At 44.6% G+C, this 25,421-nt stretch overlaps 1 protein-coding gene and 1 long non-coding RNA gene across 2 annotated transcripts in view; one reads left to right on the top strand and one right to left on the bottom strand.

Annotated features, from left to right (window-relative positions):
- The window catches only part of EIF4A3 (eukaryotic translation initiation factor 4A3), a 321,735-nt gene that overhangs the window by 15,290 nt on the left and 281,024 nt on the right, over window positions 1–25,421 (bottom strand). The window lies entirely within an intron of this gene.
- LOC126939150 (uncharacterized) lies at window positions 40–24,897 on the top strand. Its single transcript, XR_007720308.1, has 3 exons — window positions 40–170; window positions 22,907–23,033; window positions 23,331–24,897. It is a non-coding gene; the product is annotated as an uncharacterized LOC126939150 (long non-coding RNA).

Here is a 25,421-nt window from a genome sequence, read left to right as displayed (position 1 = left end):
CGTGCGTACGTGCGCGCGAGGCGACCCCGCCTCTGGGGCGGGGCACTCTTCGTCACTTGAAAGGGAACTGGGCGTTTGCCGCAGGAAAAAGTAAGGTGTTTCTGCTCTCGCGCCATATGCAGTTCTCGCGGGATCTCGTTGAGGGCGGGGCACCCGGTTCCTTATAAAAGGTACGGAAGCGGGTGGATTTCCAGAGTTGGTGGCGTTTTGTGGCGGTTGTGGGAGTTTGGGACGCTAAGGCTCTTTGAGCGGCGTGCGGCCCTGAATCCCCTGACAACAGGCTGGGGGCCGCCAGGGGCCTCCAGTCCGGGTGGCGTCGCCACACAGCCCCGCCTCGAATGAAGAGGACGAACACGGGTCCTCTCTCGGGCCCGCATTGGGTGGACTGCGTCGCGGACCCGTAGTGGGGGCGCCCAGCTCGCCGGGGAGATTCGGGTGGAAACCCTCACGGCCCCCGGTGGTGGGCGCCGGCGCGGCGCTGGGCTCGGGCGGGTCTGCGCTGGGGAGGGCCAGGGCCTCTAATGCCGGTGTCTTTCTTTGGGGACGCGCCTGTGTGTGTTTTCGCCGTTTGCCTGGTCAGTTGGAGACAGGGTCTCTCTTTGTCGCCCAGGCTGGAGTGCGGCGGTGGGATCAGGGCTCACTGTAGCCTCCGCCTCTGGAGTAGCTGGGACCTCAGGCGCGCGCCATCATGTCCGACTAATTTTTTTAAATTTTTTGTAGAGACGGTGTTGGGGGAAGGGTGGGGGTTAGGGTTGTCCAAGCTGGTCTTGAACTCCTGAGCCTCAGGTGATCCGCCCGCCCTGGCCTCCCAAGGTGCTGGGATTACAGACATGAGCCACTGTGCCCGGCAAGCAGCTGTTATAAAGTAAAATACACGCAGAGCCTGCAATTTACTCTTAATGAAAGCCTCCTGTCTAGACGGTGTTAATAATGCGTGTCCTGCAGCAAAGATAACCCAGACGGGATCATGTAATTGCCCAGCAGAACGGTAACCAGTTGCGCATCTTAACCTGCTTTTAGTTCATTTGTTTTGAGACAGAGCCTGGCTCTGTCGCCCAGGTTGGAGTGCTATGGCACGATCTCCGTTCACTGCAGCCTCCACCTCCCAAGCCCAGGCGATCCTCCCGCCTCAGCCTCCAGAGTACCTGGGACCACAGGTGCCGCTGCTACGCACAGTCCTAACCACTTTCTTATCTGACACTTGAAGTGCTTCTACATACCCAGCTCCTCTAATGCACTTTGAAGCAGCTCCATCATCTTTGAAGGGCAGTTCACGCTGTTGAGAATCATGTTTTTAACTGTGGGAAAAGTAAAAATTTCCACGAGCACCAGCTGTGTCATTTTTTTTTTGGACGGAGTCTTGCTCTGTCACCCAGGCTAGAGTGCAGTGTCGAGACCTAGGCTCACTGCAAGCTCCGCCCCCCAGGTTCATGCCGTTCTCCTGCCTCAGCCTCGCGCCACTACACCCAGCTAATTTTTGTATTTTTAGTAGAGATGGAGTTTCCTCATGTTGGTCAGGCTGGTCTTGAACTCCTGACCTCATGATCTGCCCACCTCGGCCTCCTAAAGTGCTGGGATTACAGGCGTGAGTCCGGCCCTGTGCTTATGATCACAAATCTGGCTTACATGGCTGGGCACATCTTTAATCCACGGCTTCTTTCCAGGAGTGCTTGAAAGCTCTCCTTTTATGAAGGTTAATTTTAGTTAAAACCAGAGCATCCTGGCCAGGCCCAGTGGCTCACACCGGTAATCCCAGCACTTTGGGAGACAGAGGCAGGTGGATCACGAGTCTAGGAGTTCGAGACCAGCCTGGCCAAAATGGTGAAACCCCATCTCTACCAAAAAAAAATACAAAACTTGACTGCCCGTGGTGGCGGATGCTTGTAGTCCCAGCTACTCTGGAGGCCAAGGCAGGAGAATCTCCTGAACTCCGGAGGTGGAGGTTGCAGTGAGCTGAGATTGTGCCACTGCACTCCAGCCTGGGTGATGGAGACTGCATCTCAAAAACAAAAAACCAGAGCACCCTTTTATCAAGAAATTGGTGGATTGCAGTATTTCAAGGGTGAACAAGTAAATGCAGCCTTCTCCAAGAGCAAATCTCATTCTGGCACCAGAATTTATCCATGACAGATAATTGACCCGAGAAACATTCCTTGTAAGGTTGCTGGTGTCACGTAACCAAAATACTAAGTATTGTAAGTTCTGATACCTTCTTCACTCTACAAAGGATGGTTCAATGCCTCACACTGTTTGCCAGGCGGTGCTCTAGGGCTTTGTTGTAAAATACACACAGACTTCAATGACAGTGTAGGAGAAGAATGTCAAATACCTTGTTGACTAAAGAAATAACAGTTAAGCTTTTAAAGAATTAGTTTTATTCAGAAGCCTTACCAAGGACCCTACACCCCAGCCCCAGCCCAGGAGCTCAAGCGATCCTCCTACCTCCGCCTCTGAAATTGCTGGAATCACAGGTGTGAGCTACCAGGCCTCACCTTGTTCAAAGTTTTAAAATCTAATCCACAAACTGCTTAGGTTTGTTTTCCTTCACCTTTTTGTGACTAGATGATCTAACATTTTACACCGTTTTCCTGGAAATGTTTATGCCAGATGTCTGAATACACATCTGAAAGGTCTCTAACTTTTCTGGGGAGCAATAGCTTTTTAGCCCAGAGTCTATGAAAATGATGAGAGCTGGCGAGGTTTGGTGCAGTCTCTGGGTGAACGATGCTTTCTAGGGAAACGATGGGGCATAAGACAGACATGGGGTCTCCTGCTTTGAGATTAATCGGCTGAAATGGACCCCTCCCCAACATACAAACATTGCAGGACATGAGGTGCTGAAGATGGGGCTGCTGACCCAGAGCTTAATGGATCTGTCCACCTTTGTGACCAAGAAGCTTCTTTCCTTAGACACTGAGGGGCCCTGGGATTATGAAGGTAAATCCACTCTTTAGAGTAGGAATCTCCAAACCCCAGGCCACGGACCAGTATCAGCACCTGTCTGTGGCCTGTAAGGAACCAGGCTGTGCAGCAGGAGGCGAGCAAGGGAGCTAAGCTGAGCTCTGCCTCCTGTCAGCGGCAGCATTGGATTATCAGAGGACTGTGAACCCTATTGTGAACTGCGCATTCGAGGGATGTAGGCTGTGCACTCCTCATGGGAATCTAATGCCTGACGATGTGAGGTGGAATAGTTTCATCCCGAAACCACTACCCCATCTATCTCCGGAAGAATTTTTTTCCACCACCTGTGGAAAAGTTATTGACATGGTTAGACTTTGTGTCCCCACGCAGATCTCATCTTGAACTGTAATCCCATAATCCCTATAACCCCCACGTGTGGAGGGAGAAACCAGGTGGAGTAATTGAATCACAGGGATGGGTTCCCCATGGCATTGTCTTGATAGTTCTCTAGAGATCTTACGGTTTTATAAGGGGCTCTTCCCCCTCTGCTCGGCACTTCTCCCGTCCTGCCACCTTGTGAAGAAGGTGCCTTGCTTCCCCTTCACCTCCTGCCATGATTGTAAATTTCCTGAGGCCTCCCCAGCCATGCTGAACTGTCAAACCTCTTTCCTTTATAAATTACGCAGTCTCAGGCAGTTCTTTATAGCACTGTGAAAATGGACTAATACATTTGTATTCCACAAAACCCGTCCCTGTTGCCAAAAAGGCTTTAGAAAACGCAGAGTGGGAAGGTGGTGAATAGATGGGAGGAGACTCATATTTTTGTCATGTAGGAGAGCAACAAGATCTCCTCTCAGCAGAAGAGGTTTTTGCTGTGAAATATGGTGTGTACTTTTCCATGGCCTATGTGGTGCTCAGCAGATGCCCTAACATCAACAGGACTCCAAGCCCCTCGTTCTGTTTATCACTGGTAGGCAGTTAGGATCGCGTCAGCCGTGTCTTGAGAACATGTCTTGTGAGTCATGCACCCAATTTGTTAAAGCGTCGACTCTGTGTAGCTCTGTTGTGCTATGCATAACATCTACTTAAAAAATGAGAGCTGACATCCCAGCTTAGCTTTCTGTCCACAAGTCCCCTGCTTAAACTTCTGGATAAGTGTTTCCATTCCTATGGGAAACCTTCATTATCTCCATAAGTAGAGAATGCAAACAGATATCTTGTCTCTTTTACTGATGGAGACATTAAAGCCCAGTGTGATAAGTTCAAGTGCCCTACAAGGAAAGGCACAAGCAGGCCAGGCTCTGAGTTCCCTAAACAGTGGCTATAGTGCCTGCCCTTTGTCCCTGGCCCCCATGGTGTCTAGGAAAAGAGGCTCCCAGTCACGAGGTAGACAGACTCGTAGGCCTGGTCTTAGCATCCTCGCTGTCACCAGTATCTCTCTTCCCACATGGTTTCCACCTTGGAGAGGGAGACTACCCACCCCATTAAATGTGGCTGCTAGGGTCATGTCTGTTTCACCCCTACTATTTCCCTAATGCTCAGTAGTTGTTCAATAAAGAGCTGTTGGCTTACTCAATGTGTGGACCTCTGGGGCAAGAGGGAAGGAGGGACACAATGCAGTCCCAGCCGGCCAGGAGCACAGGAGGTTGCTGTGGGGGAGATGGTGAGATAAGAATTTGGCAGGGCTTGTTTCACAAGATGCAGGTCACAAAGAACCGCTGATAAAACAGCATGTGGTAAAGAAACCTCCGAACCCCACCAAAAGCAGGATGGTGATGAAAGCACCCTCCGCCTGTCCTCACTGCTCCTTATATGCTAATTATAATGCATTAGCTGCCGAAAGACACTCCCACCAGTCATGACAGTCTCCACATGCCATGGCCACCTCTGAAACTTACCCTGTGTGGTCTGAAACAGGGAGAAACCCTCAGTTCCGGGAATTGCCCACCCCTTTCCCGGAAAACTCATGAACAGTCCACCCCTTTTTAGCATATGATTAAGAAATTACCATAAAAGCCAACCAGCACCCCCCAGGGCTGCTCTGCCTATGGAGTAGTCAGCTTTTACTCCTTTACTTCCTTCATAAACCTGCTTTCACTTCATTCCATTGGCTCACTTTTGAATTCCTTCCCGAGGGAAGCCAGGAGCCCACGTGATCTCAGAGACTGAGTCCCACTTCGGGGGTTTGCCCTGTGACAATGGGAACAGCCCAGTGGTCTGCCCCCCTCCAGACCCGACCTGTCCCTTTTCCTCTACCTTCATTGGCTCCGGGAATCAGGTAGAAAAGGGCGAGGGGGCTCATCTTGCCCAGGAGGCTTGGGGGCAGTGCTGCTGGGCTGGGCTGGGTTCCTGTAACTCATCACTGCAGGAGTTGATGTCCTGGATAGAAGTGACCTTGATCTGATCCAGGAGGCCATCCACTAGGAGTGACTTCCTGCCAGAAGCCTCCACCCATCCCTAGGTATTAAAGGTGAACACTGTTCCTTTCTAGGCACAGCCCTGCCTAAACCCAACTGGCTGGGGCAAGGCACCTTGCTGAGTGCTGCCTGGACTCACCTCACTGCTGTCTTGACTCTGGGACCTGCACTGGCTGGGCAGAGTCTAGCACATGTGCAGTGTTAACAGAAGAACCAAACTCTGTAAAAATGTTTTCAGGAGGGTTATTCTGAACCAATAGAAGTGACTGTGGCCTGGAAAAACACAAACCCAAAAAGCCTTGAGTAAGTGGTCACAAGGTACCCAGGTAACAGTTTCTGTCAGCCTCTGAGCCCAAGCTAAGCCATCATATCCCCAGTGACCTACACGTAGACATCCAGATGGCCTGAAGCAACTGAAGATCCACAAAAGAAGTGAAAATAGCCTTAACTGATGACATTCCACCTCTGTGATTTCTTTCTGCCCCACCCTAACTGATCAATGTACTTTGTAATCTCCCCCACCCTTAAGAAGGTTCTTTATAATCTCCCCCACCCTTAAGAAGGTTCTTTGTAATTCTCCTCACCCTTCCAAATGTACTTTGTGAGATCCACCCCCGGCACACAAAACATTGCTCCTAACTCCACCGCCTATCCCAAAACCTGTAAGAACTAATGATAATCCCACCACCCTTTGCTGGCTCTCTTTTTGGACTCAGCTCACCTGCACCCAGGTGAAATGAACAGCTCACACAAAGCCTGTTTGGTGATCTCTTCACACGGACACATGAGACAGTGTCCAATTTTTTTTTTTTTTTGAGACGGAGTCTGGCTCTGTCACCCAGGCTGGAGTGCAGTGGCCGGATCTCAGCTCACTGCAAGCTCCACCTCCCGGGTTTACGCCATTCTCCTGCCTCAGCCTCCCGAGTAGCTGGGACTACAGGCGCCCGCCACGTCGCCCGGCTAGTTTTTAGTAGAGACGGGGTTTCACCGTGTTACCCAGGATGGTCTTGATCTCCTGACCTCGTGATCCGCCCGTCTCGGCCTCCCAAAGTGCTGGGATTACAGGCTTGAGCCACCGCGCCCGGCCACTTTTTTTTTTTTTTTTTGACATGGAGTTTCACTCTTGTTGCCCAGGCTGGAGTGCAGTGGCACAATCTCAGCTCACTGCAACCTCTGCTTCCCAGGTTCAAGTGATTCTCCTGCCTCAGCCTCCCAAGTAGCTGGGATTACAGGTGTGCACTACCACACCTGGCTAATTTTTTGTATTTAGTAGAGATGAGGTTTCACCACGTTGGTCAGGCTGGTCTCAAACACCTGACCTCAGGTGATCCACCTGCCTCGGCCTCCCAAAGTGCTGGGATTACAGGCATGAGCCACTGTGCCTGGCCAGTAACAGTTTACCTTTATATATTTTAGGTAAACAGGAGTTACAGGCAAAGACATAAGTCAGTACATGGAAGGTATGTGTTTGGTTCAGCCTGAAAGGCTGGATATCTCAGAGCAGGGGCTTACAAGTCATAGGTGGGTTTAGGGATTCTTTAGTTGCCATTTGAGAGAGTTAAGCTATTATTTATATTACGTTTTGGGGGAGTCAAAAAGAGTTAAGCTATTGTCTAAAGACCTGAAGTAAGTAGAAAGGAATGCTTGCATTAAGGCAATTGTGGGGGTGAAGGCCCTTGTTATGTAAATGAAAGCCTCATAGGTTTCTAGCAGCCCTTTGAGAAAATGGATGGCAAATGTCTCTTTTCAGACTTTAAAGGTGTCAAGCTGTCAGCAGATCTCTCCTAGATCCAGGCACGGCCTAGAAAGGGAAGTCCTGGATGTGTTAATGGACATTCTCTATAGATGCAAATTAATTTCCCCCACAAAAGACAGCTTTTTTTTTTTTTTTTTTTTTGAGACAGAGTCTCGCTCTGTTGCCCAGGCTGGAGTGCAGTGACGTGATCTCAGCTCACTGCAAGCTCTGCCTCCTGGGTTCATGCCATTCTCCTGCCTCAGCCTCCCGAGTAGATGGGACTACAGGCACCCACCCAGCTAATTTTTTGTATTTTTTAGTAGAGACGGGGTTTCACCATGTTAGCCAGGATGGTCTCGATCTCCTGACCTTGTGATCCACCTGCCTTGGCCTCCCAAAGTGCTGGAATTACAGTTGTGAGCCACTGCACCCAGCCAAAAGACAACTTTGCAGGGCCATTACAAAATATGTCAAAGAAATATATTTCATGGTAAAATATTTTGATTTCCATTCTGTCATGTGTGCTCATCCAGAACCAGGTTGGAAAGGAAGCCACATTGTACCAGGTTAATTAAAAAAAAAAAAAGGTTTGACAAGGGTTTATGGTTAGTAGGATATGAATCAGCCTTTGCCTGCCACGGCCATAGGTCTTGTTTATAATTTGGTATCTTATTGCCACAAAGAGTCTGTTTGATCAATCTTATCTCTATTTTAATCTAAAAGAAAAACTTCGGCCTGTTGTGGGAAGTTAGGGACCCTGAATGGAGGGACCAACTGAAGCCATGGCAGAAGAACATACATTGTAAAGATTTCATGGACATTTATTAGTTCCCCAAATTAATACTTTTATAATTTCTTACGCCTGTCTTTACTGCAGTCTCTGAACATAAATTATGAAGATTTCATGGACATTTATCACTTCCCCAATCAATACTCTTGTGATTTCCTATGCCTGTCTTTAATCTCTTAATCCCGTCATCTTCATAAACTGAGGATATATGTTGCCTCAGGACCCTGTGGTGATTGCGTTAACTGCACAGATTGTTCATAAAGCATGTGTGTTTAAACAATATGAAATCTGGGCACCTTGAAAAAAGAACAGGGTAACAGGGATGTTCAGGGAGCAAGGGAGATAACCATTAGGTCTGGCTGCCTGAGAGCTTTGCGGAACAGAGCCATATTTCTCTTCTTTCAAAAGCAAATAGGAGAAATATCGCTGAATTCTTTTTCTCAGCAGGGAACAGCCCTGAGAAAGAGAATGCGTTCCCAGGGGTAAGTCTCTAAAATGGCTGCTCTGGCAATGTTTGTCTTTTGCGGTTGCAGATAAGGGATGAAATAAGCCCCGGTCTCCCATAGCGCTGCCAGGCCTGTTAGGATCAGGAAATTCCCGCCTGATAAATTTTGGTCAGACCAGTTGTCTGCTCTCAAACCCTGTCTCCTGATAAGATGTTATCAATGACAATGTGTGCCCAGTGGGACATGAAACTTCATTAGCATTTTTAATTTTGCTCCAGTCCTGTGATCTCGCCCTGCCTCCATTTGGCTTGTGATATTTTATTACCTTGTGGAGCATGTGATCTCTGTGACCCACACCCTATTCGTACACTCCCTCCCCTTTTGAAAATCACTATTGCAAACTTGCTGGTTTTGCAGCTTGGGGGGCATCACGGAACCTGCTGACATGTGATGTCTCCCCCAGATACCCAGCTTTAAAATTTCTCTCTTTTGTACTCTTTCCCTTTATTTCTCAGACCGGCCGACACTTAGGGAAATAGAAAAGAACCTACATGAATTAACGTTGAATTATTGGGGGCGGGTTCCCCCAATATCAGCTGAATTAAATTTAAAGGAGTGTAACTGAGTAATGAATGCTTTGTGAATTGGGCAGCCCCCAAAATCAGCAGATTCAGAGAGACTGCAGGTGGTGCCCCATGGTCAGAACAAATTTATACATAGAAAAAGTAAAGCGACGTACAGAAATTGGAAGTATTAGAAACAAATTTTTGGTGTCGCAAAGTGAAACAAGTACTCAGGCAAAAGTTTTCTCAGCAAGGCAATTTACGTCTATAGAAGGGTGTTTCCTGCATACAAGGCAGAGGCAAAGGAAAGCATGGAAAACAAAGGCGAGCAGGAGGTTTTTATCTCTAATGCAGGCCCTGCAGGCCCTGTTCCTGTGTCCTCTCCCTGCAGGCTGGGGTTGGACTGCACAATCTAGGCTAATTCCAATTGGCTACTGTTGACATAATCAAAGGAGGCGACGGTGGGCATTTGACAGGAAGGATAGGTATGGTACATCCTGGGATGTTTGGGCACAGCAGAGAGAGGGAGAGCTGATAGATGAATGTGTACGATTACCTTTTAGAATAGAACAAAGAACCAGGGACTAAAACCCTTTGAAGAGGAACTATTTGTTCTTAATAACAGAAGTGAGGTACAGAAACAGCTGGATTGGTTACAGGTTGGTGTTTGCCTTGTTTGAACACTCAGCAGTGTGTGAGTGGTTGAAGTACGGCTGCTGGGATTGGCCAAGACTCAGCTATTGTTGCAGGCACATACTCCTAAGTTAGGTTTTCAGTCTTGTCTGCCAAGTTAGGTTGCAGTTCGTCCATGAGGACTCAAATATATTAGAAGCATGGAGTCCTTCTCAGGCCATATTTGGTTTGCTTTAACAAACCTCAATGCTGGTCAGTTGTGCCTGAACTCCAAAGGGAAGAGGCATAATGAGGCATGTCTGACCTCCCTTCCCATCATGGCCGGGAATTGTTTTACAGGTTTCTCTGGAGTCCGTTTGGCCAAGAGGGGGTCCATTCAGTTGGTTGGGGGTCTTGGGGTTTTATTTTTAGTTTGCAACAGGCATTGTTCTTACTGCTGGATAGATTTAGAGAATGCACCTGCCCTCACAGAGTTTCTGTTGCAGAAGAGGACAAGACCAAAAACACAAACAAATAAGATAATTGTAGGTTTGATAATTGCTGGGATGTAAATAAAATAACACAAAGTGGAAGAGAGTTAATGGGTTGCTGATTTACATGAGTGGCTGGAGGTAGGTGCCACCTAAGTTGAGAGGAAGTGGCCACAGTGACATGCAGGGGTGGAGTGTTCCAAGAAAAGGGGATGGTTGAAAACACTAGAACAGTCATCAGCCTTTTTCCATTCCCATAGCCCACACCATAAGAATAAGGTGTGATGAAACCCAAAGGGAGGGATCGAAACCACCTTTGCAAAAGATTAACATTGAGAAAATTATGCCAGTGGAAAAGATAGCATCTAACCAGCCCCCATCTTTCCTTTAACCTCCAAACTGCCCTTAAGTCATTCCTTGACTTGGGCCAAGTTAACTCTAAGAGACATTCCGTTTAAAGGATAATAGCCTTTAGTTTAGTAAGCTAAAACCAAGCCTTTGTAAAGCTCATAAAAGACCACCAAGTTAGGACGATGAAAGGAGCGTAAATTCTGCTAAAGTATAGACATAAACAATTACCAGCCATTATTCCCATGGTCACAAGATTTGCAACTTCCCCAATTACTCCTTCAGATAATTAGACTCTTGTAGACCCTAATGTTGGTCTTTTGAGAAGGCTTTTCTGGTTTTTTGCATTTCTCATGACCGATGGCCCCAGCCAGACCCACTGACCTTCCTGTGGCCCCACCAAGGAGCTGACTGAACACATGCACACAAGAACCATGTTCCACCCTTCAGGATTCTGCCCTCGCCAGTCAGCAACACTCATTCCCTAGCCAACCCCTCCCCACAAGACTGTCTTTGAAAACCTTAGCGTCCAAGTTTTGGGGGAAGGCTAATTTGAATAATAATAAAACTCCAGCCTCCCATTAGCCAGCTCTATATGTATAAAACACTTTCTCTGTTACAATTCCCCTGTCTTAATGAATTGGATCTGTTTCTGCAGTGGGCAAGAGGAGCCCATTGGGTAGATACACAGTGAGTGCAAAGACCTTGAGACAAGCAGGATACTGGCACAATTGAGGGACAGAAGACAGGGAGCTTGTAGCATAGTGAAGGTGAGCAAGGAGTGTGCGGTGGGAGGAGAGGTGCGTGGGGCCAGATCATAAAGAGTCTCAGAGGCTATTGGGGCCGTAGCCCCTGGCGGCCCTCTAGAGGTTTGCTGAAAATCACTGACATGAGTCAGATTGATTAAGAGGAGAGAAGGCATGCAAACTTATATAATGTGTATACACAGGAGGCTTCAGAATGAAGATCCAACCCCTCAATGAGTTAAGAGAAGCTTGTATACCATCTTGAAGTTACAGAAAGAAGCAGGGTTTGGATCCTGGTAAAACTGGTTATGGAAGGGATGAGAAGAGGAATTCCGTTGAGATTTTATTGAGGGGCAATAAATGATTACTAGGGAGAATGACCGGGTCAGGGAACAGAAATCTACTTGTAAATAGTTCTCTTTGTTGTTTCTCTCTCTCTCTCTCTCTCTTTTTGAGAGAAGGACTCACTCTGTCACTCAAGTTGGAGTGCAATGGCATGACCTTGGCTCACTGTAGCCTCAGCAGGCTCAAGTGATCCTCCCAACTCACCCTCTCAAATAGCTGGGACTACAAGTGCATGCCACCACAAGTGGCTAATTTTGTTTATTTATTTTTATTTTTTTCTGGAGAGACGGGGTCTCAATATGTTGCCCAGGCTGGTCTCAAACTTCTGGGCTTGAAGAATCCTCTCACTTCAGCCTCCCAAAGTTCTGGGGTTACAGGCATGAACCACTGCACCCAGCCAGTATCTCTCTATGGAATTCAAATGATCCCTGGAGACAGTCTTTATTCTTGCAAAAGAGTCTGTTCATGTGTGCATTCATCTTAGTCTTCTTTTCTGCAATAGTTAATAACAGGGAGGAGAGAAGAAGCTATTGTTCTCCTTGGTAGAACTGGGTCTTAGACAGTAAAGAAACTTCAACATTTGTGCGAGAGAGACTGGGGGGAGTGCTCAGAGAGACACTGAGACATCTTCATTTCCGCATGTCAGGACACCATTTCGATGCAGGATTGTTTACTCCGTAGCTCAGCTAGGTCCAGGTTCTTGTCTCACAACCAGGAAGAAATAGGCACATGGACATCAAAGAATGAGTGTAGTAGAATTTATTAAGCAAAAAAGAAAGCTCTCAGCAAAAAGAGGGGAGCTGAAAGCAGGTTGCTGGTTGCCCCCTTCACAGTTGAACACAAGGGCTTTTATATAAAAGCTAATGGAGCTGGGTTCCTTATTTGTATAAGGTGTAAATTCCTGTTGGCTCCATCCCTTCCCCTCAGTGTGCATTCAGGCCATTAGTCTGCTGCGGTCATGTTCAGGCAAGCACCCTGTGCAAGTTCCCTTATCTGCACAAAATATCTGGTGTAAGCACTTGTGGGGCAGGTCGGAGATTCTCCAGGGACCCTTCCCTTACTATCTGCCTGAAGCAAGCTAGCTAACTCCTTTCATTCCCCCCTTTAAGAGTGGAGACCCCAACTGCTGTTGGGGAAAGTGGACACTGACCACTCTTAACTGTTTCCTGCTGACGGGGTGCTGTTTTGGGGAAGCAGCAGTTAGGCTCCTCCTGAGGTAAGTTTAAGGATCTCCAGAAGAATGGCGCATCTGGCCCAGCGTGGTGGCTCATGCCTGTCATCCCAGCACTTTGGGAGGCCGAGGCAGGCAGATCACAAGATCAGCAGATCGAGACCATCCTGGCTAACACGGTGAAACGCTGTCTCTATTAAAAATATAATTAGCCAGGCGTGGTGATGGGTGCCTGTAGTCCCAGCTACTTGGGAGGCTGAGGCAGGAGAATGGCGTGAACCCAGGAGGCGAAGCTTGCAGTGAGCCGAGATTGTGCCACTGCACTCCTGCACTCCAGCCTGGGCGACAGAGTGAGACGCCATCTCAAAAAAAAAAACCAAAAAAAAGAAAAGAAAAGAAAAAAAGAATGGCGCATCCATGCATGGTTCCATTTGCATCACCATTTGAAGTTTAATGGGCTCTAAGTGAGAAGAAACAATTTGGGCTGTGAAAATGAAACAAGAAGGGGGAAAGGACAGCTCAAAAATCCCAAGGCTACTGACAAGCCCTGATAACTGGTGGCTACAGTCATGCCTGCTAAGCTTTGGAAGCATGTGGCTTTGGTTAGCTCCTTGGGCTTATTTTCCTAAACAAAGAATCCTCCAGTTTTTGGGCATCCTATTTATTCCTATCACCTGGTAGGATTTGTAGGATAATTGCCCAAAACTAGAATATTGATCCAGATTTTTACATCACCCATTCATTTTGTTACTTTTGAGCTACAGCTGGAGAATTGTTGATTGGTTCACAGGAATAAACAGGGTTAGTTTAAAAGGTAGGCAGAAACAAAAACAACTAATGAGATTAGAATTTAATGACAAACGGCCGGGCGCGGTGGCTCAAGCCTGTAATCCCAGCACTTTGGGAGGCTGAGACGGGCGGATCACGAGGTCAGGAGATCGAGACCATCCTGGCTAACACGGTGAAACCCCGTCTCTACTTAAAATACAAAAAAAATTAGCCGGGCGAGGTGGCGGCGCCTGTAGTCCCAGCTACTCGGGAGGCTGAGGCAGGAGAATGGCACGAACCCGGGAGGCGGAGTTTGCAGTGAGCGGAGATCGCGCCACTGTACTCCAGCCTGGGTGACAGAGCGAGACTCCGTCTCAAAAAAAAAAAAAAAAAAAAAAAGAATTTAATGACAAACGTATGATAAGTTCTGGAACATAAGTTTTCCAACTCCAGTCCTCATTTTTTGTCAAAAAGAAATCATGATAGGACTGAGTTGTTTGCAAAATAAGCTTTAGTCCTATACTTGGCCTGATTATTTGCATAAAGTGCAGCAAGAATAATTATTCTTCACATAGACTTTTCAGTTGTCTTTGATGGAACTCTATTCCACTAGGAATCTCAGATAAGGTCTTGTAAAGCTGAGCCCAGCCACAGGTCTGTACCTTCAGATCCCTGAGTTGGGTAACTCCCTCTCTTCTTGAGGTCCCAAGAACATGGGGCACCTGGGCCTGTTAGCATGTGACATTCTTTCCTCACCACAGGTTAGGAACCCCGTGCAGGGACTCTGTAGACAGGGTGTTAGGCCAGTTTTCCCAAGGGGATTTTATGGGCTCTGCAAGTCAAACTTGATTCCTTAATGGGACACCCTTCCAGTCAAAGCCTTGGTATAACAACCCGTTTCTCCTATTGTGTCCTGTTGCAAAAGAAAATGGATTCTTATTGCACCAATGCAAATAACTATACTGCCATAGGTTAAGAATACTCACAAGTAGTTTCCAAATTCTGGAGAGTCCAGGCAGAGAGAAACGAACATGCTCCAAATTTTGTTCACAACAGTATACCTTACTCAATTATTAAAGGCTGTAAATAACTCAAAATAAGCTTCCTTGACTCTGAAAAACCAAACAAGGATCAGAAACATTTTAAGCAAAAAGGTTAAAAAGATTAGTTTTATGTTAGTTCAGTCCATTCTGTTAACTCTTGCTCTGCTTGATATTCATAAACATTTTAGCTCTTCATGAGTCTTGTACATTTTTTCTTTATTCCAATGTCACAATCTTCAAAGTTATTAGAAACCTGCATTTGAGAGCACTTGTCAAAGTCCTATAACTCATTATAAACCATCTTTTGAAAAGGATCAAAGCAGCCAGGTGCAGTGACTCACACCTGTAATCCCAGCACTTTGAGAGGCCAAGGCGGGTGGATAACCTGAGGTCAGGAGTTCGAGACCAGCCTGGCCAATATTACAAAATCCCATCTCTAATAAAAATACAAAAATTAGCCAGGTGTGGTGACAGGCACCTGTAATCCCAGGTACTCAGGAGGCTGAGGCAGGAGAATCACTTGAACCCAGGAGGTGGAGGTTGCAGTGAGCCAGGATTGTGCCATTGCATTCCAGCCTGGATAACAAGATTAAACTCCATCTCAAAAAAAGAAAAGGATCAAAGCAAGACAACAATTGTCTGCAAATGACAAAATGTCCAGGGTGGTTACAGTCCAGAACATGATTGACAAAGAAATTTGGTAATTTCTGTGGTTTACAATAACTTAACGTAACCTTAATTAAGATTGATAGCATATACTCAGACATTAGAATTTTAGACATTCCATATAATTTTAGAACATAATATTATCACTAAAATATAACCTAAAGGAGATTAGACATCACTTTTGAATCCCATGTAACTAAACATGTCAAATAATCCTGTCTACCTCTCTTTTGGATGCTCCAGGGGCCCTCTGTAGCATCCAAAAGCTAGGGGGTCAGGAAAGACAATTTTGAAACTGAAGTTTGATTTGGGGAAGACTGTTAAATATGTTAGAGGTTCAAAGCACTTAATGCTATGAGATAGAATTCCAGATTACCACAGGTCATTTATTTTAGCCAAAATGATGACTCAAAAAATTTAAAACAAAGCAAAAACCTTTACTCATTCAGAGGAAGATTTAGCTTTCCTACCTGTCTTTAATATTACATAAAAATCCTGCTCTAGAGGAGAAAGCCAAATTTCACCCTTGCATTATTCTACTATTAATATCAACCCGAATTTTTTTAAATGAAACCTTATAGATTAATTATATCCAGTATTTTTTTTTTTTTTTTTTGAGATGGAATTTCACTTTTGTTTCCCAGACTGGAGTGCAATGGTGTGATCTTGGATCACCACACCTCTGCCTCCCAGGTTCAAGTGATTCTCCTGCCTCAACCTCCCAAGTAGCTGAGATTACAGGCGCCCACCACCATACACAGCTAAGTTTTGTATTTTTAGTAGAGATGGGGTTTCACCATGTTGGCCAGGCAGGTCTTGAACTCCAGACCTCAGGTGATCCACCCGCCTCAGCTTCCTAACGTGCTGGGATTACAGGTGTGAGCCACCATGCCAGGCCAATTGTATCCAGTCTTAACCAGTTTGACCATGAAGTGAGATTCTTGTAAACCTTTTAGAACCCTTTACAAATTTTTGTTCAAAAATGCATTCATGCCTTAAGAAAACCTTGTTGTGCTGTTTTTTGTTTGTTTGTTTGTTTGTTTGTTTGTTTGTTTGTTTTTTGAGATGGAGTCTCGCTCTGTTGCCCAGGCTGGAGTGCAGTGGCTGAATCTCAGCTCACTGCAAGCTCTGCCTCCGGGTTTACGCCATTCTCCTGCCTCAGCCTCCCGAGTAGCTGGGACTATAGCCGCCCGCCACCACGCCTGGCTAATTTTTTGTATTTTTTTAGTAGAGATGGGGTTTCACCGTGTTAGCCAGGATGGTCTCGATCTCCTGACCTTGTGATCTGCCCGTCTCGGCCTCCCAAAGTGCTGGGATTACAGGCTTGAGCCACCGCGCCTGGCCTGTTGTGCTTTTATTTCAATGTTCAATTTATGGAAAAACCGTATAATACCTTTGTGAAGTTAGTCAGTATGTTCACACACAGAATTTCTTTTGCAAGATTAGTTTGTACAAACCTTCCACCAATGATCCTTTAACCCAAGGCAAAAATTTACATTGCCATGCCTTCTGACAGTCTTTTATTAAAAGCATATTTTACTTTCCTTACACACCTTGCATGTAAATCTATTTTTAGTAGTCTCAATTACATGTTATAATGGCAACTCTTAGCAATTTTTTTTTGAGATGGAGTCTTGCTCTGTCACCCAGGCTGGAGTACAGTGGCGCAATCTCGGCTCACTGCAAGCTCCCCCTCCCCGGGTTCGTGCCATTCTCCTGCCTCAGCTTCCTGAGTAGCTGGGAGTACAGGTGCCCGCCACCACACCTGGCTAATTTTTTTGTATTTCTAGTAGAGATGGGGTTTCACCATGTTAGCCAGGATGGTCTTGATCTCCTAACCTTGTGATCTGCCCACCTCAGCCTCCCAAAGTGCTGGGATTACAGGCATGAGCCACTGCGCCTGGCCAGCAATTTTTAACTTTAGTATAAAACCTGGTAAGTTGTTTTAATTATGTACTAGGCACAGATAAAGTCTGAGTCCTTCCAACATAGTTATGGATGTGGTTAATTCCATATGTCCCCATGCCTTACCACGTTGTAAAGCAGACAAGTCAAACAGTTCTTAAAAGCCAAAGAAGCAGTTGATAGTTGAAACATTTAGCAAACCTAGTATCTAACCTACATGATTCAGCCCATGTATTTACATTTTGAAGACATTTGTATTTTACCAATGGTCTTTAAAACTGCCTTTATTTCTCAATGATTAAAGTCACATGAACTAAAAGGCATCACAGTTTTTATTTTTCCTTCACAAATATTTGATCTAAGCATTTATTTAATTAGAGACCTTTTTTATATTAGCATCACACACATAACACATATATGATTACACAGGCAGACAGAAGAAAATCCAGTAGTTGTAAGATTTTTCCTTTGCCAATCTCCTAATTGGATTATTGGCCTCAGGGTGGAGTCCTTCAAAAAACAGGGCTAGGAAAGCATACAGTTACTGGGGCCCAATAAACAGGTATAGCTGGAAGACAAAAACAGACATTGAGAGGAATCTATCTACTTTTAGTTCCTTTGGGGTTCCATTTGGAAAACAGGGTTTTTTTTTTTTTTTTTTAAATGGGAATAGGCCATTCCATTAAACAGTTACACCTCATTTTAGGAGATGGCATTGCAGATGAGCTTGTGACATGGTTTGGACATGTGTCCCTTCCAAATCTCATGTTGAAATATGACCTCCAGTGTTGGAGATGGGCCTAGTGGGAGGTGTTTGGATCATGGGGGCAGATCCCTCATAGGTGTCTTGGTGCTGTCCTTATCGTCCTGAGTGAGTTCTCATTCATTTGAAAGAGCCTGTGGCACCTCACCCCCTCTCTTACTCCCTCTCTCCATGTAAAATGCCTGCTCCCCCTTCACTTTCTGCCATGAGTAAAAGCTTCCTGAGGTCTCACCAAAAGTCAAGCAGATGCTGGTACCTTTCCCATACAGCCTATAGTACTGTGAGCCGAATAAACCTCTTTTCTTTATAAATTACCCATTCTCAGGAATTCCTTTATTGCAATGAAAAATGGAGTAACACAGCTTGCAAAGAGAAGAAAGACAAAGATTTTGTTGGGGACAATCTATAAACCAGTTTCCTTAGAGTCTGAAACACAGTCAATTGAGGTGTCCAGATGTTAGATTCAAAACATTGTTTGTTAAAGTGGAAGAAGGCAGTGGAAATCTGCCAAGTTTTTCTTTTCTGTATTACAAGGTATGTGTTGCAGGAAGTCAGGGACCCCGAATGGAGGGACCAGCTGAAGCCATGGCAGAAGAACATAAATTGTGAAGATTTCATGGATGTTTATTAGTTCCCCAAATGAATACTTCTATAATTTCTTACGCCTGTCTGTACTGCAATCTCTGAACATAAATTGTGAAGATTTCATGGACATTTATCAGTTCCCCAGTCAATACTCTTATAATTTCCTATACCTGTCTTTACTTTAATCTCTTAATCCTGTCATCTTCGTAAACTGAGGATGTATGTCACCTCAGGATCCTGTGATGATTGCGTTAACTGTACATATTGTTTGTAAAACGTGTGTTTGAACAATATGAAATCTGGGCATCCTAAAAAAGAACAGGATAACAGTGATTTTCAGGGAACAAGGAAAATAACCATAAGGTCTGACTGCCTGTGGAGCCGGGCAGAACAGAGTCATATTTCTCTTCTTGCAGAAAACAAATAAGAGAAATATTGCTGAATTATTTTCCCAGCAAGGAATAACCCTGGGAAAGGAATATATTCCCCGGGGGAGGTCTATAAATGGCTGCTCTGGAAGTGTCTATCTTATGCAGTTGAAGATAAGGGATGAAATACGCCCTGGTTTCCTGCAGTGCCCTCAGACTTGCTAGGATGAGGAAATTCCAGCCTGGCGAACTATAGTCAGACCAGTTGTCTGCTCTCAAACCCCATTTCCTGTTAAGATGTTTGTCAAGATGATGCGTGCCCAGTGGGACATGGAACCTCATCGGTAATTCTAATTTCACCCTGGCCTTGTGATCTTGTTCTGCCCTTCTGCCCTTGTGATCTTTTATTGCCCTTTGAAGCATGTGATCTTTGTGACTTACTCCTTGTTTGTACCCCCCTCCCCTTTTGAAATCCCTAATAAAAACTTGCTGGTTTTGCAGCTCAAGGGGCATCACAGAATCTACCGATAGGTGATGTCACCCCTGGAGGCCCAGCTGTAAAATTTCTGTCTTTTGTACTCTTTCTCTTTATTTCTCAGGTCAGCCGACACTTAGGGAAAATAAAAAAGAACCTACGTTGAAATATTGGGGGCTGGTTCCCTCAATAGTATGAGCTTTAGCTTGCAAGGCCTCAGCGAAAATGTAGTAGCAATTTCATTCAGTCCACCTCAGAAAGATGGAAGATTTTGAAAATGTTAGTGTGGAGATTTGTAGCCAGATAAGAATAGAGGATTCAGCACAAATTGTAGAAAATAATAAAAACTGAAAAAACAATGGACAAGGCTAGAAACTAATGAAAAGTGTAAAAAAAGTATTGTATACTTAAAAAAAGTATTGTATACTTAAAAAAAACTATTGTAGGGAAGAGGTCTTGCTATGTCACCCAGGCTGGTATTGAACTTCTATCCCCACCCAGCCTATAGTTTTCTTTTGAAACATAATTTTTCTCTCTCCAGTTTCCCATTGTTATCAAGGATAAATCATAGTAAGACCAATATATATTGGCAAAATAAGTTTCAGTCTTATTACACTTGGCACGATTATTTGCATAAAGTATAGTAAAAATAGTGATTGGCCATATAGACTCTTTTAAGTTGCTTTTGCTGGAACTTTTTATAAGGTTAGACTATTTATTTAATCTCTCTGTCTTTCTCTCTTTTAGACAGAGTTTTACTCTGTCACCCAGGCTGGAGTGCAGTGGCACGATCTTGGCTCACTGCAACCTCCACCTCCCAGGCTCAAGCGATCCTCCCACCTCCACCTCCCGAGTAGCTGGACTACAGGCGCCCACCACCACACCTGGGTATTTTTTGTATTTTTGGTACAGACAGGGTTTTGCCATGTTGCTCAGACCGGTCTGAGCCTTATTTATTTATTTTGCCTGTACCTGGCCTTATTTATTTATTTTTGATGCAGGGTATCACTCTGTTGCCCAGGCTGGAGTGCAGTGATGTCATCATAGTTCACAATGACCTTGAACTCCTATGCTCAAGTGATCCTCCAACCTCAGTCTCCCAAGTAGCTTTGATGAAAGAAACATATCACTACGCTGGGCTTTTTTTTTGTTGTTGTTGTTGTTGTTTTGAGAGATGGAGTCTCACTATGTTGCACAGTCTGGTTTTGAACTCCTGGCCTCAAGCAATCCTCTTTCCTTGATCTCCCAAAATACTGGGATTACAGGCTTGAGCCACCATGACTGGCCAAGGTCAGACTTTGTAAAAGCCTCCTGAACCAAGGCAAAGATTTATCTGTGCCTACAGATACCTGTATGAATTGGATGACTTCTTCTAGAGGTCTCAAAATATTTGAGATTCCTGGGCCTAATCAGAAAGTGACATTCTTTACTTAACAGGTCAGGAGCCTTGCAGGGGAACCATTGAGTCAAGGTACCAGACCAGTATTTTCAACTCTTTTTTTCAACTCTATAAGTTAACCTCAATTCCTCAAAACAGTCCAGTCATATCTAAAATATGCCATTCTAGTCAAAGCCTTGGTAGAATAATCAGTGTCTCCAACTGTTTCCTGTTATAAAAGACAACAGATTCTTATAGACCTTATGCAGATAACTATATTGCCATAAATTAGGAATACTCACAAATAGTTTTCAAACTTGGAGACATCAGATAAAGAGAAAGAAATATGCTTCAAATTTTGCTCACAAGAATATACTTCACTCAATTGTTAAAAGCTATAAATAGCTCAAAAGAAAATAGTTTGTCAAATATCAAAGGTTTAAAACGCTTCATATCACAAAATAGAATCACAGGTCACTGTAAAAAGGTCACTGAGCCAAAATGATAATTCAAATACTTCAAAAAGCAAAAATTATTTACTCTTTAATAGAGAGTTTCCTAAACAATCATAAAGCCTAGTAAATTCAGGCTGGGCATGGCAGCTCATGTCTGTAATCCCGGCACTTTGGGAGGCTGAGGCCAGTGGATCACCTGAGGTCAGGAGTTCGAGACCAGCCTGGGCAACATGACAAAACCCCATCTCTACTGAAATTACAAAAATTGGCCAAGCATAGTTGTGCATGTCTGTAAGCCCAGCTACTCAGGAGGCTGAGGCAGGAGAATCACTTGAATCTGGGAGGTGGAGGTTGCAGTGAGCCAATATCACGCCACTGTACTCCAGCCTGGGTGACAGAGCGAGACTGCATCTCAAAAAAACCCAAAAACCAAAAAACTAATAAATACAGCATGAGGTCACTGAATCTGTCTCTCTCCCTCACCTATTTTGTTTTGTTTTTTGAAGTTTACTGAAAAGGTAAACAAAAATCTTGGACAATCTCTTATTACACAAAACTTTTGTTCCAAAAAGGAAACCAAATTTTACATTTGCATTAGTGTTTTATTAATAATAAAGCTAATTTTAATAAAATTTTATAAACAAATCCATCCATTCTTAACCAGTTTGACCACAAGATTTTTATAAACCTTTTATAACCTTTGACAATTTTCCATTTTCTTTTTCAAATTTCTACATACATTTAGTTTTATTATCATTTTTAAATTCCCTCAATGTAAAACTTAACTAGGCAAAATTAGTATCCCTTTAATGAAAACTATAATGGTATGGCTTCTTATAACCTCCTTTACTAAAAAGACATTTTACTTTCCTCATATATTTTGCATATAGAAATGGTTTTCTTGTATCTAGTAGTTTTATTTATTTATTTATTTTTGAGATGGAGTCTCACTCTGTAGCCCAGGCTGGAGTTTTAATTACATATATTAATTATGATGTGAACTCTTAGTAACACTTGTTTTTAGAGAAAAACCTGGAAGATCAGCAATTTTAATAATGTACCAGATGCAGAGCCCAGGACAAAGGACAGTGCCTGCAGCTATGCCTCCCCATGGCTGAGGTGGGAGGATTGCTTGAGCCCAGGAAACAAAGATTGCAGTGAGCCAGGATCTCACCACTGAGCTCTCACCTGGGTGACAGAAAAAGACTCTGTTTCAAAAAATAAAAAAAAAAAATAAGCAACAGTTTTATGACCTTAAAACATTTAGGTGACAGAATCTGACCAATAGACCATTAGACTTAGACAAAAATGTCTACGTTAAATTCTGAAGACATTTACTATCCTGTTTTACCAACACTTTAGAAACTGTATTTACCAAAGATTACTAGAGTCACCTGAATTAGAACTCATTTAAGTTAACGTTTCTATTTTTCTGATAAAATGTTTGATTTAGGTGCTTACCTTTTCCTTAAGCCAATTAATTAGAGCTCTTTCATGTATTTTGGTAGTGAAACATGACATACACGTGACATGTATAAACACATAGACATACAAACACACAAACAGAAACAGATCTTATACACTTACAAGATTGTTCATTTGCCATTTTTCAACTAGTTTGTCTCCCTTACTTCAGACTATTAATCTCTTGATTAACTGTTTCACGCCCAAAACAATTGCTAGGGAACTCTAAATTTTCATCTCCAAAAACATGACTTTAGCTGAAACAAGGTAGAAAATTTGTATCTCAAAGGCACAGAACTTAGATCTAAGCAAAGTCTCACTCTGTCGCCCAGGCTGGAGTGCAGTGGTGCAATCTTGGCTCACTGCAACCTCAGCCTCCTGAGTAGCTGGGATTACAGGCAAATGCCACCATGCCCGGCTAATTTATTTATCTATTTATTTAGTTAGTTAGTTTTATTTTTTATTTTTTAGCAGAGACAGAGTTTTGCCATGTTGGCCAGGCTGGTCTCAAGCTCCTGATCTCTGCTGATCTGCCCACCTCGGCCTCCCAAAGTGCTGGGATTATATGCGTGAGCCACCATACCCAGCCCAAGCAAAGGTAAGGTTTGTTATGTGAACTGTGAGCGGTATCTTTCCCATCCTAAAAGTTCCTCCTGGTTTAGAGAGGAGATGCACTTGTAAATGGAGATTGCCTTTATAGACGTAAACTTCTTTTACAAAGAGTTTCAAAATAACCACCTATGTGTTAGAATGTTGCATTTTGGTTTTTAAACTTAGCTTGTTTGTTAATTAGATGACTAGATAAATTAGATTACCCTGAAGAGTAGAGCCCTTTAATGAAAAGGGGAAAGCAAGCATGGAGTTTTTAAGGCCTAATCTTTAAATATGCATGAAGCAGGCACAGCTGGAAGGCAGAGCACAGATCCTCCAAAATCAAAGATCCCATTTTTACGCCAAATCCTGGGTCCCAGAAAGAAGAGAGCGGCGTGGGACTGGCCGGTGCAATGCTCCCACGGTGCATTTCATCTCAGCACGGGAGTGGATGGGGCGATGCTCCCATGGTGTGTTTCATCTGAGCACGGGACTGGACGGTGTGGTCATCCCACGGTGCATTTCATCTCCTCGCGGGACTGAACGGTGCGATGCTCCCACGGTGCATTTCACCTCAGCACGGGAGTGGACGGTGCAATGCTCCCACAGTGCATTTCATTTCGTCATGGGACTGGACAGTACAATGCCTCCACAGTGCATTTCATCTCAGCCCAGGACTGGATGGTTCAATACCCCCACAGGGCATTTCATATCAGTATGGGACTGCATGGTGCGATGCTCCCACAGTGCATTTCATCTCAGCACGGGACTGGATGACGCGATGCTCCCACGGTGCATTTCATTTTGTCGTGGGACTGGACAGTACAATGCTTCCACAGTGCATTTCATCTTAGCCCGGGACTGAACGGTTCAATACCCCCACAGTGCATTTCATCTCAGCACGGGACTGCACGGTGCGATGCTCCCACGGTGCATTTCATCTCAGCACGGGACTGCACGGTGCGATGCTCCCACGGTGCATTTCATCTCAGCACGGGACTGGATGACGCGATGCTCCCATGGTGCATTTCATTTTGTCATGGGACTGGACAGTACAATGCCTCCACAGTGCATTTCATCTCAGCCCAGGACTGGACTGTGCGATACCTGCACAATGCTTTTCATTTTGTCATGGGACGGGAAGGTGTGATGCCCCACGGTGCATTTCATTGTAAGGCCATTCCCTGGAGCCTGGTGGGCAACCCAGAGCTCTAACTGAACAGTAAAGTAGGTTAGTTGCTGGCCACGTGCAGAGTCCAATTATTTAGAATGAGGTCTGGCACAAATAAGGTTATTTATTCCAAAGCTAGCTTGGGGAAGTGGCACAGGCATCTGTCTTGCCTTTAGCTGTCCCATTTTGCTTTTGGAACAGAAAGTAGGCACTTCTAAAAGACAGGGGAGGAAGTGAGCAGGGGCAGAAGTGGGTTCATGCTAGCTCCAGTGCCTTATCTATCAGGTGGTCGAGCTAGTGACTGCTGGCACTTTTGTGGGCAGGCCATTATCTCTCCAGGCCACCTCCTGATGAGGGAGTTCCATAGCAGGCATACTTTGGTCTGTAAATCAACTGTTAATTCTCAAGGAGTTAGACACACTTGCCAAGGGATCTCGAGGTACTGTCCGGTGAAGGAGGGGAGAAAAGGCTAGATTTGCATGTCTAAAGGGCTAAGTAGGAAGTCAGGAACTGGGAAAAGGAGAAAAAAAGAGAGGAAAAAATAATTAAACATCTTTTAGAAAAATGGGGGTACTCGGAAACAAAGCCAGTCATCCCAATCTGTGGTCAGCCTATCGCCCGGGGAGTCTTATCCCTTGGTGGGCTGTGCTTTGATAGCCTCTAGGTAATGCAGGCACACCTCAAAACTGGGGCTTAGCCTGACAGAGTTCTTGGCTTTGCTCAGAAAAGGGATACTCTAATATTAGAGATATTTATACCCTCTTCTTAGGGCTATATTATTTTTTGTAGATTAGTAGGGTGGATATTTTTTATATCTTAGAGGTTATTTAGGGCAATCTTAATATGTTTATGTTAGTTTAGACTTAATTTAAGGGCAGGGCTAACCCACAGGGAGAGGCCAGAGTAGCAGTAAACAGCAGCAGGAGGAGGAGGAGCAGCAGCAGCAGGGGTAGCCACAGCTGCAACAAGGGAGCACTGGCTAGCCACATTTATACCTGGTCTTAATTATATGCTAATCAAGGGGTAGACTATTCTGAATTTTCTAGGAAAGAAGTGGGGAAGTTCTGGAACCATATAGGGTATTGTCATGGTATTTATAAGCTGTCATAGTGCTGTAAGGAAGGTCTTTATGCTGATGAATGGTGAGGGCAACTGGAGGTCACTTTTGTTTCCATCTGCTGGTCTCAGCTGTTTTTTTTTTTTTTTTTTTTTTAAGCTTGCTTT

The sequence above is a fragment of the Macaca thibetana genome, chromosome 16 (genome assembly GCF_024542745.1).
Source record: "Macaca thibetana thibetana isolate TM-01 chromosome 16, ASM2454274v1, whole genome shotgun sequence".
In the NCBI taxonomy this organism is placed as follows: domain Eukaryota; kingdom Metazoa; phylum Chordata; class Mammalia; order Primates; family Cercopithecidae; genus Macaca; species Macaca thibetana.
This window is presented reverse-complemented; position numbering and strand designations above follow the sequence as displayed.